This window comes from Arvicanthis niloticus, chromosome 10 (genome assembly GCF_011762505.2).
Source record: "Arvicanthis niloticus isolate mArvNil1 chromosome 10, mArvNil1.pat.X, whole genome shotgun sequence".
Lineage (NCBI taxonomy): Eukaryota > Metazoa > Chordata > Mammalia > Rodentia > Muridae > Arvicanthis > Arvicanthis niloticus.
This window is the reverse complement of record NC_047667.1, coordinates 46,869,469-46,881,871: the sequence shown is the minus strand read 5'-3', so window position 1 is coordinate 46,881,871 and position 12,403 is coordinate 46,869,469. Positions and strand designations below refer to the sequence as shown.

General features: G+C 45.2%; 2 protein-coding genes across 4 annotated transcripts in view; one reads left to right on the top strand and one right to left on the bottom strand.

Moving 5' to 3' along the window:
• Kiaa0040 (KIAA0040 ortholog) overlaps positions 1-2,554 on the bottom strand; it is a 35,392-nt gene extending 32,838 nt beyond the window's left edge. For 2 of the 3 annotated variants that reach the window (XM_076941450.1, XM_034513294.2), the window contains exon 1: positions 2,168-2,510. The gene's annotated coding sequence lies outside the window, so the exon portion shown is untranslated. Of the gene's footprint in view, positions 1-2,167 lie in introns of all 3 variants that reach the window. The other variant, XM_076941451.1, reaches the window with a different exon arrangement.
• Positions 2,555-4,286: 1,732 nt separating this feature from the next.
• LOC143443705 (uncharacterized) overlaps positions 4,287-12,403 on the top strand; it is a 162,997-nt gene continuing 154,880 nt past the window's right edge. The window contains exon 1 of the mRNA XM_076941448.1: positions 4,287-10,453. The gene's annotated coding sequence lies outside the window, so the exon portion shown is untranslated. The remainder of the gene's footprint in view (positions 10,454-12,403) is intronic.

The window sequence follows — 12,403 nt, the reverse complement described above, 5'->3', positions numbered from 1 at the left end:
CTGAAAGTAACTCTGCCAGGGTTTGCAAGCAGTCTCATCAGGCTGTTCTCTTCATTTTAATGAAGACAAGTCTTTCACACAGGTCTGGTAACTAACATTCTGGAGAGGTGTTAGAAGATCTTTCATTCCTAGAGCTAGACATTCCTCCTCCTTGGTTTAAAGTGAGGGAGTGATTCCTAGAGATTCACTCACCTAGTTAAATGGATAGGTCACACTTGTGCACCATTAATCCAGAATTCACAATTTTAGGAATTCCTCTGCCAGGTGTCCCAGGAAGGCCTTACATAAGCTATCTCCTTAGCCCGCATCTCTCAGTCTCCATTGCTCGTGTGTCCATATAGCTCCCCTGCCTCTTCTCTCCTCTTCCCTCATCTGGACAGTAACTTTCTCCAAACACAAATCTGAGAGGACCTTTCCACTACCTAATAATGGCTTAGTATGGCTGGAAAAAGACATCCCGCTCTTGGCAGGAGAGGATATATTCCCATTCCATGCTGTTCCTCAAACTGCACTGACTTTGTGAAAGCCTTTTCCTTTGCCCACAGTACCTCTACCCTGGGAAATGCTGGTCATTTTCAAGATCCTGATCATGCACCACTTCTGAAGTGCTGTCTTCCCAGACGACCATTGCTCCATCCTTTGTGTGGTTTCGCTGTTACTATTATATGATGCACGTTGTTCTGAACTCTGGTTTGTTTCTTAGCATCTATTTGCCAGTCTGGAGGCTCTTTGACAGCAGACACTACATCATCGCCTTAGATTCCACAGCCCTGGTACATTGTCCAACACACAGTAGGTATAGCAGTGCTTAGCTAATGAACGTGCCCCCCTCTGTGATAAAACTGGTTCAGTAGCACACTGACTTTATTATCTTCTTGGGTTTGATCCTGCAGCTTTAGACTCTTCCTCAGAGTGTTGACAGTGCACCATACATTGTTTTGTAATGGGCCTCTTTCCTAGAACTGTATCACGGGTAAAGAAGGGGAGGCAGAATTTCAGAAGAAGGGAGGCACTGGGCCAAGGGAAGACACATCAGACTAAGTGCTTGATAGAGCTGAATTTTAGCTCAAAGATAGGAGAGAGCCTTGCAAAACTACCCCCATATAAAAGTTTAACTAAAACAAATTACATAAAAACAAAACAAGACAAGACACAGCTGCATTTAATGTAGCAGTACCTTTCAGTTTCAGGGTTCTTTAGGTGGTACTGATAAATTTTGCAAAAGGGTTAAGAACAAGATGCAACTGTGTAAACGTAAGACTTGTTCTTGGTCCCCAACAGCACTTCAGAATGAAGGTTCCTTAAAATTAGCTTCAGGCTCTTATTCTCTTTCCAATAGTAGATGTAGCACAATGGCTCTGGCAGGCAAGACTTGGAATTGCTGTGCACCTATCCTTCTTCTTTGAGCAGCCTGGGTAGAACAGGCCTGCGGGTTCTCATGTCTGGCTGGTGTTCTCTGTTACATTAGGGCAAGTGCCTTGGGTTCCCTCAGATAGGCAGGACTGGTGTTCAAAACAACAGCTACCCAACTATCATTCACTTAACTACTATTACCCAAATAATTCCCACAAAGCCTTTCAAAACGAAGGGAAACAGGACCTATTGCGTGTTCCAATCCACCTTTATAGGTGGGAAGAAGATCAAGGACCATTTAGAGAGTTGGGAAGGTTCAGGAAAAAAATGTGTCACACAAATTCTCTGGAGACTCAGAATAGCATTCAGATCTCACCCCACCCCTTGGCTCCGTGCCACATTTTCAGTTTGGTCAGTCTCTAAGACCCATTGAAATTATAGTTTCCTTTAGAATGATTTTATTTTAAATTCCAGCTGGTATGATTTTAGGAGCATCTCAAATGCTGATTTTGCCCGTTGAGACAGTGTCTGTCTGCTCCTTTTCAGGTGTCAACTGGAGCTGAGAACTTCACCCCAAACTCCAGAGGAGCCCATGTGGCAGGCCGGGAGCGGAAAGAAGTTGAGAGACCTCTAGGAGGAAAGTAATGAGAACGAAAGCAACTGTGCAAGAGGCTTCTTAGAAATAACCCCTTTATCTCACTTCTCTCTGGGGCGGATTTCTCTCTATGGAAAGTCCCCTTCCGCATCAGGGGCAGCTCCCAAATGTATTTTGAAAACAACAGTACAATGCGATGCAGAAAGTTTTGAAACTCACCTTTGGGTCCGCTGGAAGGCTTCCTCCCGGCGGCGGGACCCTTGGATCTGTTCCGGTGCTGTCTGAAGTGACTTGGGCACAAGGGTGAGGTCTGGGTCCCTCCTCCAGTCCCTCCCTCCCACCGCCAGGTCCCCGGAGAGAGGCGGCGCTGCGGGTCAGTGGGTGCCACCCGTATGTTGTGGAAGAAAGCGCCCCCTGCGTCACTGGCTGAGGTTTCAGGGCACCCAGCTCTGCTCCTGAGGTCAGGAACTCGACTTCCTGAATCGGACTGGCTGGCTCCACCGCTCCCCAGCCCAACCCGTACCTTAAACTAGGACGCACACGCCACAGTCCTTCCTCTGGGTCTCCCGGCCAGTGTCCCCACTCCGCCCCGCTGTGACGTTCTTTTGCCCCTCCGCCCCGAGCACGCCTCCTTCAGGACGCCAGAGCCAACTTCGCTCACAGATGTACCAGTGTTCCCTGAGACAAGGGGTGTAAACTCCCCACCCTGGCCTAAGGAAAAAATAACAGCCCCGTGCTGTGGAATAAAGCCACCTTCCAAGAAAACGGTTAGGTTGTCTTAAGGGAGAGCAAGCTGCGAGCAAGCTGCGGTGCCGGTGCCTCCTTCTCACAAGGTATCTTTGTGTGTGTGCACCATGGGAGTTACGTGGAGATGTTAGGAGCACAGGAGACAGGGACAACTAACTTCAAAAACGTTTTCAAAACGAGTTCTCTCTTTTCATTTTATTTATTCCTTGTGTGCTTATATTCAAATTTCTTGTGTCTAACTCAGCTCAGTGCCTCCAAGGCTTCTGGAGGGAAATTGGGAAGGCATGAGGGCAAAAGCGGCTGTGGAGTATTTAGGGGCTTCCCCAGAATCACCTTGGGAGATCTTGGCACGATAAGGACCTAAGATTCTACCCATTGGATTGACGGTGTCAGGTGCGGATCTGGAGCTTGCTTTCCAGTGGCTGTGCCTGAACCAGAGGGTCTTTTGGCCTTTGGGTGCCTGAATTAAAATGATTGGGTGCCTGAATTAAAACTGTCACAACTGAGAAACAAGATTGCTCCTGTTTACTCAAGAGAAGCCAGCTGGCTCTGGGTTGAAAGGCCAAAGAGAAAAGCTAGCACTCATCCAGAAATGCCAAGAATAGTTAGGTGGCCCTGTGGTCTTCTTTCAAAGGCAGATTAATTAGAGATTTTCCCCAGAAATCTCAGAGAGAACTTGATCTAGACCTGTTGTTGTTCCTGTGAAACCAAGACTCACTATATATCCCTGGCAGGCCTGGAACTCACAATGTAGAAACAGACTGAAATCTGCTGGGCTATAGGCCTCTTGACTGCTGGGATTAAAGGGATGTGTCATTATGCATAGATCTAGGTTTGAATGATAATAAGAAGAATGGTCCAAGAGATCTGCTATCAGGTGGGGAGATAGTATGGCTAAGTGGGTGGGTGGGGGGAAAGGTCGGGTTTTGAAAGAAGACAGTTTTAGCAAGAGATAGCTATACATGGATTCCACCAACAACTTAGCATTAGATGGAAGTCTTCCTTGGTGAGTCAAAGAAGCAGTCTAGGGTCTAATGGAGCAGGGGAGCTGGAGGAAGACAGGCTTGGGGAATGACAGGAAACCATAAGTGCAAACCCAGTGATTGGAGACTGAGTCTCCAGGACCTACAGCTTTAAACAGTATATTGTCCTGTCTGACACCTGACCTGTGTGATATGTAATTTGCCGGCCGCCTCTCCCCCCTTGAGGATGGGAAGTAACTTTCTTCTGCAAGGTCACAGCTACCATATAGTAGAGCTGAGATCCGAGTCTGAATACTTCTAGTCCAGCCTGTCTGTCATCACCACTTCATCAGGAGAGAGAATGGCTTCTGTGGACAACTTCTTCTCTTGAGCTGGCCTCACGGGCAAGTCTGGGTTAGCACCTGCTGAGCAGAGGGAAGACAGTGGAAAATACTTTCCTGAACAACTTTCTTGACGGGTTCAGGCTGAGGTGACAGTCACATTGCTTTTCAGAAACACCACCACCACCACCACCACCACCATCACCACTGCCACCACCACTACCACCACCACCACCACCACCACCACCACCACCACCACCACCACCACCACCACCGAGAAATGAATAACCTAAGGCAGCCATCATGAGCTCAGCTCTTCAAGAGTGTGGCTATTACTTATGGAAAAAAAAGCCAGATGCTTATCTGTAGGGCAGCAACTCAAATGCTGTCTTAGTTCACAGGAAGACAGATCCAATAAAAGTCTAGAACCTTCTGAGCACCAGTGGCTTTGCAGCAGACAAATCGGGGACCTACTGGATGGCAGAATGGTGGGTTTGCTGTCACTGAATTGCCAAGGCTATGGGGTCTATTGAGGTTCTGACACGCAGTGAGGAAGGAATCGTCTAAGGTACGAACAAAGGAGTGAGCATCTGGCCAGCAGGTTTTCCTTCTGGGTAGATGACGCATCCCTTATGAAAAAGCAAGTCAGAGCACCCACCCACTGTTTCTCCCCTTTGGCAGTGAAATCTCAACTCCTATGAACTCATGAACGGCCCCAGGCAACCACAATGCTGTTGCCGGGGTGTTTTTGTTTGTTTGTTTGTTTGTTTTTTGTTTTTTTAAATCCTCATTAGTTTCTTGTTTGGGGTTAGGATTTTTGAAGGCAGTCAAGAGGTGGGTGGACTCTAAGTGGAGTGAAATGGAACATTAACACATCTAATTAAGAAACAAAAACCCCTCAGATAGCAGATTTGTGAACCAAGACTGGAAATTTAAAGCCCTTTCCTGGGTGACCACCCCTCCCTAGCTTTAGCACCTGATGGATGAGCTCTGGTTCCATATTAGTGTTTTAGACAAAACCTGTGGGTTTCCTCCCTGGTGTTGTGGGAACACACAGGATATTAAACGTCACATTTCAGCCTGTGTTGAAGGTGAAGACTAACTACACTTGCTCTTTTGGTAATGTCCTATTTCTGACAGGTCAATGGCGGTTTTGGCCAGTGTGGATTCATCTGCGGGAGACAGTTTCCATCAGGTCACACATTCTGAGTGCAAAAATCAGAACAGTATTGTGCAGCAAAAACAAAAGGGATCAGTTAGTGTGGGGAATACTTAACAGGGAATATTACATTATTATCACCTAAAACGGGTACATTCTTGCCTGCAACGCTCTGTGAGGCTCAGTCATGTCTAGCCTCTTACCACTGCGACACAATAATGCAATCTACAGCATTCATGAAGAGACTGAAATAAAAAACCACCCACACCCCGCAGTGTTTTAAGCAGTTTATGATTTTGTGCTGGTCTGCGTGTAGAGCTACCCTTGGCCACATACGGTTCTGGGAAAGTTCCTGAGTTGGACAGGCTTGGGAGAGACAAAAGCAGGGCTAGCAGAAGGCAGAAGGGCTGGGTAGCCAGACAAAGGCTGTTAGGGAAATGATGAAACCGTAAGATGAGCACAGACTTGTTCCTCGGATCCTGAAATGCAGCAGCCTCCGAGGAAGGCAAGTTCAGGACAAGTTGGTGAAAATAATATTTCACACAGTGGGTAATGAATTTGTGGAATGGGATTATTTCCCAGAGGTGGCCCAAGCTGGCAATGTAAGTAGATTTTGAAAAGCTTTGGACAGATCTGCGAATGGCAGAACCGTAAGAGAGAGATGAGAAAAGCTAAGAAGTACACCAAGTGCTGAGGAGTTCAAGGTGGACCCACAGTATGGACCTCTGGTCTTTATAGCCAAAGGAGGCCTGGCCTCCCAAGTGCTTAGATCTGAGTCCAATGCTCCCTCCCAGTCTTATAGTCTCTGTAGCCTCTGCTTCCTAGAGGCAACAAGACTGTTCTTTTTACCTAAGTCTTATTCATTTAAAACATGTTGTTCTTTCATTTTGGCTATCAGCATTTGAAAAGACTTTGAATATGCCTCTGGATTCTTTTTTTTTTTTTTTTTTTGGTTTTTCCAGACAGGGTTTCTTTGTATAGCCCTGGCTGTCCTGGAACTCACTTTGTAGACCAGGCTGGCCTCAAACTCAGAAATCCGCCTGCCTCTGCCTCCCAAGTGCTGGGATTAAAGGCGTGCGCCACCACCGCCCGGCTGGATTCTTTATTATATGTATGTCTGGCAATTATATTTCTATCAAACTTTCCTTCTAAATTATTAAATTTAGACACAAATGACTGGAATTTTGAAAGCTTCTCTGAAGGAACACACTAAGGATATACTTTTCTCAGGAATAATTTCTAGTGTGTCACCCAGTGTGTCCTCACTGCTACATGGAGGATTCTGGGCTAAAATGTTTCACTGCCACTGTGCCAAATTGTGGCATTGGCAGTGGTGGGGGAGTTAAGGAAACTCTTGGCACACTCATCTAATTAACTCATTGTCCCCTACCCAGTGATCTCCCCGCTGTCCCCCACCCCTGTGCCCCATGGACTTTATGCCTTCTTTAGTGTTATAGAAAACATCACTCTGCCCCACTTCCTGAAGAATAAGGGTGACTCCGAGGGGGTGTTTTTTGAATTTCTGGGCACTAAGGGGCTCAGTTTTCATTCCCAGTATCTGGTTCATAGTAGCCCAGTGCTGTTTTCACAGCAAGATGGGCAGGCTTTGTGAGCAAACTGCCCTGCTGCCTGGAGCCCTTTGCTGGATTCAGTGTTGGCTTTGTTAATGTAAACAGCTGGCTTCTGGATTCCATTCTCATGTCGGGCATATCAGAGCAGGAGAGTTCACAGAGTTTTCATGCTGTCCCTTTTCCTGGTTTCCTTTGTCACCTGCTCTTCTTGTGGGGATGGGTTTAATTATTGATTTATTGAGTGAGCCCACAGTGTGTGGGCCCCAAAGCCTACAGAGAGCACATAGAACATTTCTTGTCACTTTAGTTGGAGAGATCCCTGGGAAACCCCAGCTAACTCTGCCCTGCACATTTGTTGTGGCCGAAGGTTTCAACCTGAGACTGAAGTTGTTCAAGCCTCTTGCCCCGAGGGCCCATGAAAAGACCTTGGCTTTGAAATTTGCTTCCTTGACTACTTTAGTGACTCAGAACATCAATGTTGCCACAAACAAACTTCCTGTCCCCAGGCTGGCTCTTTCATAACAGATAAAAGGAAGGGCTTGGAAAAAAGAAAAGAGGAGAGAGCCCTCGTTTACCAGGTTGTAGGAGTGAGTTTTAACTGCTGGTGATGTATTGCTTTCTTTGTGCCAAGGTCTGTACTATGCATCAGTAGAAAACTGTTTATAATGAAAGGTTACACTCTATAATTTGGATTTAAAGGCAATAAGGCTGGAACACTCATAGAAATTTTCTTAATAAAGGTGGGTTGACCAAAATATAGAGCTACAAAAGAATCAGAAAATGCAGCGAGTGAGAGGCCTCTGGCTGGGCAGAATGTGAACAAAGATGGTATTAAGATGGTTCAAACATGGCAAGACTTCCCCCCCAACCCCCACTGAAAGATTTAAAATTAGGAAGGAAAAGCATTAGCCATAATGTTGCTACCCCCAAATAAGTACTGTAGCATTTTGGTATAGGTTATTCTAGTCCCCTTAGAAGGAGATTAGAGTTAGAATTTCTATGTATGCAGTATTATCAAAAATCAGTCCAGATTTTTGATAATAAACTTACTACTCTTAAAAAATGACAGTGTGTGTGTGTGTGTAAATCTAGTGACTTTTTGTAGCGTTTATTTGAATGAAGAGAGACTGAATTCAGAAACTTCAGCAGGTGGCAAGGACATCATATATTCTAGCTTCTGCCTATATTTATCTATAAATTATTTATTTAGTGTGTGTATGTGTGTGGTATGTATTTGTGTATGGCATGGCATGCCACAGTCTAAGTGTAGAGGTCAAAGGACATCTGTGACAACCAGTTCTCTCTTTCACCATATGGTCCTGGGGCCACCAGCTGAGCTATGTTGCCAGTACTAATTTATGCCTTTAAGACCAAGTAATGAATACTAATAAGTTCTTTGATCAGTGAGGAATTCCCACATCTGAAGCACTTAATGCAGAAGCCAAATGAGCCCCTGGGGGGCGCTGTAGAGGAACTGCTCTATTTCAAGGGAGGATTCATTGTGACTTCTTCCAACCCCCAAATTCTAGGATTTATATTACTAGCTGTGGAAGTTTATATTTACATAAATTATGATGCCCTCTTCTCTTAAGATTTTACAGCAATTGACTTATTTCATATGTATGATTGAGAAATGTGGTAAATGTTACTAGGTAGTAGACACCAGCTAACTTTGAAACACCAAGGCTAAGTCCTCTGTTCCTTCGCTCCTCTCTCCTTTCCCTCTCCCTTCCTTTCTCCTCTTCTTCTTCCTCTTCCTCCTCCTCCTCCTCCTCCTTCATCTCTTCCTCCCCCTCCTCTTCTTCTTCTTCCTCCTCCTCTTCTTCCTCTTCCTCTTCCTCCTTCTTTTTTGCTTTTGTTTTTAAGACTGTTTCACTCTGTAGCTCAGGCTAACCTTGGACTTGTGTTTATCCTCCTGCCTCAGTCTCTTAAGTGTTGGGATTACAGATACAACACACCATCACTCAGCTTGCAAAATTTATATATATATCAACACCTCTCTTTTAACATGGGAAACCATCTTTACATGGGGAACATTTCAGGGAAAATACTGACCTTTGCAGAGTCTCTATCCTCCTGGCTCAGCTATGGTATCTTCTAACAGGACCTCTTTGGTTCCCCAAGACTGAGGTAGAAGCAGGTCCTTCGTATCCCTCTGTTCTCTGTGCTGTTCCATCATATAGCTACCCCACAGTAATGGAACTGGCCGTTTATATGCCCCCTCCACTGAACTGTAAGTCTGCAAGCAGGACAGTGTCTGGCAAAAGGTAAGTTGCTTGGTAAGTATCTGTCTATGAATGAAGATCCTTGGCTGCGAGGCTGAGTCGAGGAAGCTTTAGGATTTTTCTCTGCACATGGACAAGTGTGATAACCTTATTCATGCACTTATAAATATATCCCCAAAGCATGTGCCTCTTTTGTTCCTCAGTACTGCTTTTGGGGGTCCTTAGGAAACACCGAAAGTATAACTGGGACCTCACATAGAAAGGATACAAGTAGGAAAGGGAAATAGGTTTAGGTGGTTTAGGGTTAGGGAGGCAGGGACAATATTAAAATGTCTCTCCTGAAACCAGTCATGGAGCCCACTGTCCCTCAGACAGATGTACATTAATGAGGAAGGACTCCGCTGCCTTTCCTCTGTATTGGAACACTCTTCTCCAGCAGCCAGTCTCCTCCAGGGCTGCATCTCCAGTTAGCCTCAGTGTCCATTCAGTATTACTGTTTCTCAGATTCCTGATGTTGCCAGATGTCAGTGGGCTGGGTCAGAGATGTCTGCCTCTACTGTCCACAGGGAAGATGTGGGATCAGGGTGCCTGTGAGACTCACACAGGTTCCACTTAGAGCCTGAGTGAGGAGGGAAAGCATCTCTCAGCTGATCGTCCACTTCTTTAATGGAATCACTAAGTAACCTAGTTTTCTGCAGCTCCTAAAAAACATGTAAGCGAAAGATTACTTCTATATATGGCCAGAGAATAGTCCAGTCGCAGGGCGAGCTTCCTGGTGGACATGCTCCAGTTTTTCCAGACCTGCAGACTCCAGAGACTTCCAGGCTGGACATTGGTTTCTGTGGTGTGCATATAATGAAATTCAGCAATGGAAAACTTGGTTCTCAGCTTGACTGCCTCTACTTTCTTTATACCACCCCCCTCCTGCCCTGACACACACACACATACACACACACACACACACACACACACACACACACACACACACACACACAAACACACACACAATCTTGCCTGTGCTCCCTTGGAATGCTACAGCTAAAAGCAAAGAATGAGGCTCCCACAGCTGTGGCCCTGATAAAAATAGAAAGTTTGTTTATTTTTATGTTCATAAAACCCTTTTTCCTCTGGCTGCTGCTGCTGTTGTTGTTACGAGTGGGACTCCCAGGCAGGAAGAGGAAGAGGATGGACTGACAGAGCTGGTCACCTGCCAGATATTCTCTCTCTCTCTCTCTCTTTCTCTCTCTCGTGTGTGTGTGTGTGTGTGTGTGTGTGTGTGTGTGTGTGTAATCTAGCCTTATATGGACCAAAGCGCTAAACACTAAGTAATCTATATTTCTTTCTGAGCTTCTTGGCTAGTAGGCAACTGTTCTGCAGACCTTGAGGAGAGTTCCTTGGTTTGGGAGCCTTCTGCCTGAATGTGCTTCTCTTTTAGGCTCAGCTGCAATGGGCCTGCTCATAGCAGAGGTGGAGCTAGAGGAAAGAGCCCTGAATTAAGAGGTAAGATACTTGTTTTTCTTGGGGTTCTGTTTCTTTGCTCCTAACAAGTGGCCCTGAACAAACCGAAACCAGTGTGTATCCTTGGTTTTGCTGTCTTTGCTATAGATGAGATGGTAGATCCCAAGGCTCAATTAGTGAGCACGAGACTTCACCACCAAAGCCTCCTTCTCTGGCATGCACTGTTCCTACAGGATTTGTTCACAGACAACTGGGTCTCGAAAGCACAAGATTTCTACACAGAATTCAGACTTTCCTACAACTGTCATACAGACAGAAAAGCCCCCGTCACCTTTCTACATGTCAAGTGCAAACAGACTTGATCTGCATAAGCAAATCTTTGTACCAAATATGAGTCACCAGCCAAGAGCAAGGATCAGATGAGAGATATTCAAAACTCCCGGACTGGTGCAGTCCAAGATCACAAAGATTATATCTGACACTCTCTCAGAGAACCCTTCTCCATGGATTATCTTCCTGTGTTCATATTTAAGTGCAACAAAATTTGCCTTGATTGGTATTATTTGCCTCTTTATGAATTCTGTCTTAAATGAAGAAAAATTAATCCTGGATGATTGACAACATTTTTGGTGACCTAGACAATATCCTTCGTTTAGAAGGTCTCGAAGGGCTGACAGCCGTGATGATTGGCACGGACTGATCTTGTTATCACAAAGTGGCTGTTTGAACCTCTGCTTCAGGGTCATCACAACTGGTAGGCTCTGCTCTGGCCATATCCTGCTGTGCAGTCCTTCCTGCAGTGCTTTCTTCCGTTTTCCCTACCTTTTATCCTGTACCTACTTTTTACTCCTTTCATTCTTAATAAACCTGGCTTACCACTTAAACACTATTATTTACTTTGTTTTAAGTGTTTGAGTGTTTGGTCTGCATGTGTGTATGTGTATTGTGTACCTGCCTGGTACATAGGGAGCTCAGAAGAGGAAGTGGGATCCCCTGGAACTGCAGTTACAGATGGTTGTGAGCCAGCATGTCAGTGCTGAGAACTGAGCCTGAATCTTCCGCAAGAGCAACAAGCATTTTAAGCTGCTGAGTCATTTTTCTAGCGTCTGGCTCACCATTTTGACTCTGGTGGCAATCTCTGTTTCACCTTAGACACCTGTCGGCAGGAGAAATTGAGGCTGTGCAGGCCTGGCTTAAAGAGTCCTATGTTCTCCACTGCCAGTCGGGTTGCAGTCTCTCTGACAGTCTCTGTTTGACTTTGAAAGTTTTATATTTTGGTGTATCCCTTCTCTAGGGTTATTTTTTTCAGTTCTTTCTCTTGTCCTTTTATGTGCTTCCTGGCCAGTCACAGCCTCTTCCAGACCCCTTACTTTTGTTTCTGTATAGACTGGATCTGCACACTCTGGGAAGCATCTCTTTATAACCTTAGGATTTCTACCTTTCCTATTTTACTTGCCTAATAAAGCATCTTCTCTAAGCCTTTTAGCTAAAATGAAATGTGATCTTGAATTTAGTGGGACATGAATTTGGTATAAAATTAAGATTATTAAAGGTTTCTTAAAAGTTTGAAGATAGCACAAGCATCCTAATGAGACATTTCTCCTTTCTTTCTCTCATGTTTATTGATCATGTTCACCAACGTCTCCACACATGGGCCTTATGGAACCAGGAACACTCAAGTAAGAGTCTTCTCAAGAGCTTTATACCTATTAACCACACCTCAGATTGTCAGTCACCACCTCTCTAGACATGAGGATAACTCTATAAATCTTACATCAACCGACAGCTTTGCCTGTCTTGGCTCCTTTTCTGCTGTGTCTGAAGCAGAACCCTGCCCTTCCATGATGATTGGAGTATTTACCCACTAATCCTGTTCTTAATAGACCTGAGGTTACAATGTAGCCGTAGGAAGTATCAGCTGAAGGAAAAAAAAAAAATGTCTTTAGAGCATGTGTTCTCTTCTTAGTAAAAGGCACAGCCAAGTGTAAGGAA